Source organism: Pseudochaenichthys georgianus, chromosome 18 (assembly GCF_902827115.2).
Source record: "Pseudochaenichthys georgianus chromosome 18, fPseGeo1.2, whole genome shotgun sequence".
In the NCBI taxonomy this organism is placed as follows: Eukaryota; Metazoa; Chordata; class Actinopteri; order Perciformes; family Channichthyidae; genus Pseudochaenichthys; species Pseudochaenichthys georgianus.
The window spans coordinates 4,618,986-4,623,752 of NC_047520.1; the positions used below are offsets into that span (position 1 = coordinate 4,618,986).

A 4,767-nucleotide genomic window follows, 5' to 3' on the forward strand; every position below is an offset into this window, starting at 1 on the left:
GTACAAGTAAAAAACAATAGGACAATTTAAAAGCAACAATCTAAAAGAGCTTAGACCTGGTTCACATTCAGGAGCAGTGATCAGCGGACCTGAGAGGGCGGCTGGGCGTGTAGGAGTGTAGCAGCTCAGGAACATATGGTGGGGTCATGCCATTTAGGGATTTAAAAGTAAATAAAAGGATTTTGAAATGAATCCTAAAATGTATTGGCAGCCAATGGAGGCGAAGCCAAAATGGGGGGGAAATGTGCTCATATTCCGTTTGTGCCAGTTAAAAGCCTTGCTGCCTGCATTTGCATAGATGGACAATATCCATTAAACCTTGATCCTAAAACAATCTTTGTACAACGTTAAACATAAGGCCCAAAGAAAGAAGTAGCGTCTGTGTATTGTAAATGTATATCCATTTATAAGTGCAGCTTACAGTATGTTAATAATGTTCCCTAATTGTAAATACCTTTTGAATAGGCTTCTGTAGTAATGATAGACAGTAAATGAAGAAAGTCTGCCCCTCAAGTGTTGACCAGAGATGCCACAGGTGCCACAGATGGAAACCCAAGCCAGTACTTATTTTGTATTAGAGAAAATAAGCTGTAGTTAAGTTCACACTGAAACTTTGCAAATATTTGCTCACTTGTAGTGTATCACCATAGCTCATTTGAATATTCCAATTAGCAACGTATTTACAAAAGCTTTAGAAACAGGTACTCTGCAGCTTAACAGGCATCAGAGAAGGAAATCATTACCTGTTATCATCCACAGTTGGAGTTTTAGAAATGAAAATTGTTTTATCTCTACCATAGAAATGACCAAACAAATACAATAGAAACTCTAAAGACTTGCAAGGGTGGGAGATATCTTTTAATAGCACAAAAGCACATACAAATATTGATTAATGCAGGTCCAATTAATTAATGTAACACATATACAACGCAACACTTCAGGATTTGATTACATTTTCACAAAGATGTTGTAGTAAATTTAACAAAAAAACACGAGTTTAAGAGTTTTTTACACAATAACAATACTATGAATTTAACGCATCACAGAAAAGTATAACCAACAGTTCAATAAAGAGAGAAACCCAATTCACTTTGACATAATGTGACAATTTAGTTTCAAACAAACCACAAGTGTAACGTTTCTGACTTGAGAATAACTCAATGTAAAATCAGTAATATGTTTAATATGATACTGTTATCACAAGTCATCTCCTTAATGTAACAACTTGTTATAATAACCAGGCTCTAATATGTAACAGATATCCAAAATAACATGTTTTCATGTAAGCAAAAAACGTTTCTACCTCTACCGAGGTTGACAGGGTGCAGCTGACCGGTTTGGCAATTGTCTGGTGTACTTCTGATAATGAACGGGAAGGCATTGGTTTACCACGATATCACAAGCCAAAACCACATATTGTTTGGCAATACGTACATTTGTAACCCTGTTATTTTGATTCAATTTGACATGAAATACCAGTAGTTTTCTTGTGACTGATGCCATAAGTTAGCTTGGTATCTACTTATTTGTAACGGTTGTCCTGCACCATTACAGATGTCCGTGACTCTTTCCTCATCTCTGCTGCTTGAAGAAGGACTGCAGAGGTCTGTTGATGAGTCCATGGTTCCTGATGTATCTGCACAACGAGATCATTGCAAAGTACATGCCGTTGACAAAGTACAACATAAGTCATGTTCAAAACAGTTGTGTTATAAAACAATTCACTCACTTTTACATGATATCAATATGAATCTTGATCTTATTAAAAACCATATTAAATTAACACACTGACTTGAACTCACATATGTCACAAGACCTAACTCACCTTTCCCAGTCATTGTAGTTCTTTCTGTCAAATCGGTCCCGAACGATGTGTTTTCTAGAAAAGCTGTTGTACGCATTGTTATTTACTTCTCGTCCGGCAAGGTGGATTGTTCGCATTAACAAAGACAAAAGCAATCGTGAGAAGGATCAGGGGAGTGGTGGTCATGCTTTCTAGAGCGGGAGAAGGAGAATATTTAAGTAACAAGGTTATTGTTTGTTTAAGAAACAAACTCAATTAGTTTAGTCTTCCTCAAAACTGAAATCAAATACCAGGTGTATAAGTTGAAATCCACTTTATAATAAATGATATATTATGTCAAATAACCATCCAAATTAAATATAAGGAATAGGTTCATTATAAGAAGTGTTGAAGTAGATTTTAAAAGGACCCAGTCATGGCCTTTTGAAGCTGTACTTCCTTGTTTTTGCATTTAAAGATAAAGACCCAACAGCAGCAGATGTACTAACATGGAGAAATGTTTATAAACAACTCATCGTATCATTAACTGAACTAACATTGATGGAGAAAGGTGAACAATAAGTAAAAAACGTTTATCTTCACCTTATTGTCTCGTTGTTTACTAAAAATACAAGAAGTATTACAGTTACAGTAAAAGACAACACAAATGGTGAGTCCTATGCTCGAATATGTTTTTATTACTTACATGTTTGTAGGCTGAGCGAGCAGCACTCTGTCCCACTTTGATCAGTCAGCTGGACGATTGAATCCTCAGCTGATGGAGCTGCTTTAGTAGTTTCTAAAGAGAGAAGTAACCTTGATCTTCATCTTCTCAAACAAGCTGAGTCACTTGTTCTAAAGACACACAGATACTGGGTTCCTCTTATCCCTCGCCTTGTCACGTAGTTAAAATGGTAAGAAAACAGGCCCCTTTCCCCAGCAAGATGTACAGAGGAATACCGAGGCGTTCCCAAGCTCATTGAGATATACATTTTTGTAGTCTGAGCTTGGATAGGACGTGCCAGAGCTTCTTCTCTGAGCTCCTTCCTGAGGTCTAAGCCCCTTTGAGGTGAGCCCGTCACGACCAAAAGACCATGACCGTTGTTAATGGTTGGAAGGGTTAGGGTTAGGTTAGGGGAAAGGGCAGCGCCTCCACCAGAGCTGCGTGGGGCACTGGCTCTCGGGGATAATATCGTGGTTAAAAACCAAGGGAAATATCTACATGTTTCTAAAAGCCCTGTTAAAAATAAGAAAAATCAATTTAAAAAAGCAATTGAGGGGACCAGATCATAGAAGAGGCAGAGCAGCGGGACCTAGAGATCCCCTAACCTTCCGGGGACCCCTAAAGGATGTGGCTGACGAGGACCCGTCCTAAGGGAATCCTTCAAAAGGCCTGTTAAAACATTCATAAGACAATATCTTAAAAAAGCAGGTCAATGATACAATTAATAGAAAAGTGCTAAGGTAAAAGTGTTTTGTAAAGAATTCACACAACAAATCAAATTGATAGTGAATAAATAAGTAAATAAATAAAGAGATAGATAAACTAAATAAACACAATAATAAGGAATGAATTGTCATAAAATGAAGTGTGATTAAAACCAGCATGACCCAGGTTAATACATAAAAAGATTCCACATAGGACAGGCCGCAAGTATTTGAAATGACTTCTCTCTGCGGTGGTTTTGAGGAATCCAGTGAAGGAAGAATAAGTGCTGCATTTGATACTATCGACCAGGATATCTTATTGCAAAGACTAGAGCACTTAGTTGGCATACAGGGAACTGCTTTAGGCTGGTTTTAGGTCCTATCTATCTGAACGCTCTCAGTTTGTACGTGTTAACGATGAATCTTCCACGCAAACCAAAGTTAGCCATGGAGTGCCACAGGGCTCAGTGCTCGGACCTATTTTGTTCACATTATATATGCTTCCGTTAGGCAATATTATAAGGAATCATTCTGTAAACTTTCATTGTTATCGGATGATACTCAACTATATTTATCAATCAAGCCTGATGAAATGAATCATCTAAATACAATTCAAGACTGCCTCAAGGACTTAAAACGTGGATGACCTTACACTTTTTGATGTTAAACACGACCAAAACTGAAGTTATTGTACTTGGCCCGAAGAATCTACGAAACAATTATCTAAGATATACTAACTATGGATGGCATTAATTTGACCTCCAGTGAGACTGTAAGGAATCTTGGTGTTATATTTGATCAGGATTTATCCTTTAACGCCCACATAGAATCAATTTCAAGGACCCGCCTACTTCCATCTGCGTAACATTGCAAAAATCAGGCATATCTTGCCTCAAAACGATGCAGAGAAAACTAGTCCATGCATTTGTTACTTCAAGGCTGGATATTGTAACTCTTTATTTTCAGGGGTAGTACCAAGAAGTCAGTCAAGTCGCTTCAGCTGATTCAAAATGCTGCGGCTCGTGTACTAACCAGAGTTAGGAAAAGGGACCACATTACTCCTGTTCTGGCTGCCTTACACTGGCTCCCTATAGAACACAGGATAGAATTTAAAATTCTTCTTCTCGCCTACAAAGCCCTTAATGGGCAGGCGCCATCTTACCTTAAAGAACTCATTATACCCTACTGTCCTACTAGGGCATTGCGTTCCAAGAATGCAGGGTTGTTGGTTGTTCCTAGAGTCTCTAAAGTACAATGGGAGCCAGAAGCCTTTTCTTATCAAGCTCCACATTTGTGGAATCAGCTTCCAGTTTGTGTTCGGGCGGCAGGACACCCTATCCGTTTTTAAGAGTGCGCTTAAGACCTTCCTTTTTTGCAGTGGCGAGCCGTCATTGCCCTCTAGGCCCTCTGTGAGGGCCTAAGATCTTCTAAGAAATCATATTTGAAAACATTAAAAGAAAAAAAAGGGGCTTCTTCTCTGAGCTCCTTCCTGATGTCTAAGCCCTCTTTGAGGTGAGCCCGTCACGACCAAAAGACCATGACCGTTGTTAATGGTT

At 38.6% G+C, this 4,767-nt stretch overlaps 1 long non-coding RNA gene across 2 annotated transcripts; it reads right to left on the bottom strand.

Moving 5' to 3' along the window:
- Window positions 1-1,511: 1,511 nt before the first annotated feature.
- Window positions 1,512-2,501, bottom strand: LOC139435742 (uncharacterized). Of its 2 annotated transcripts, none has more exons than XR_011644954.1 (3): window positions 2,490-2,501; window positions 1,826-1,995; window positions 1,512-1,636 (listed from the first exon to the last, which is right to left on the bottom strand). It is a non-coding gene; the product is annotated as an uncharacterized lncRNA (long non-coding RNA). The 2 variants fall into 2 exon arrangements; XR_011644953.1 differs by lacking the exon at window positions 2,490-2,501 and adding an exon at window positions 2,387-2,429.
- Window positions 2,502-4,767: the final 2,266 nt, after the last annotated feature.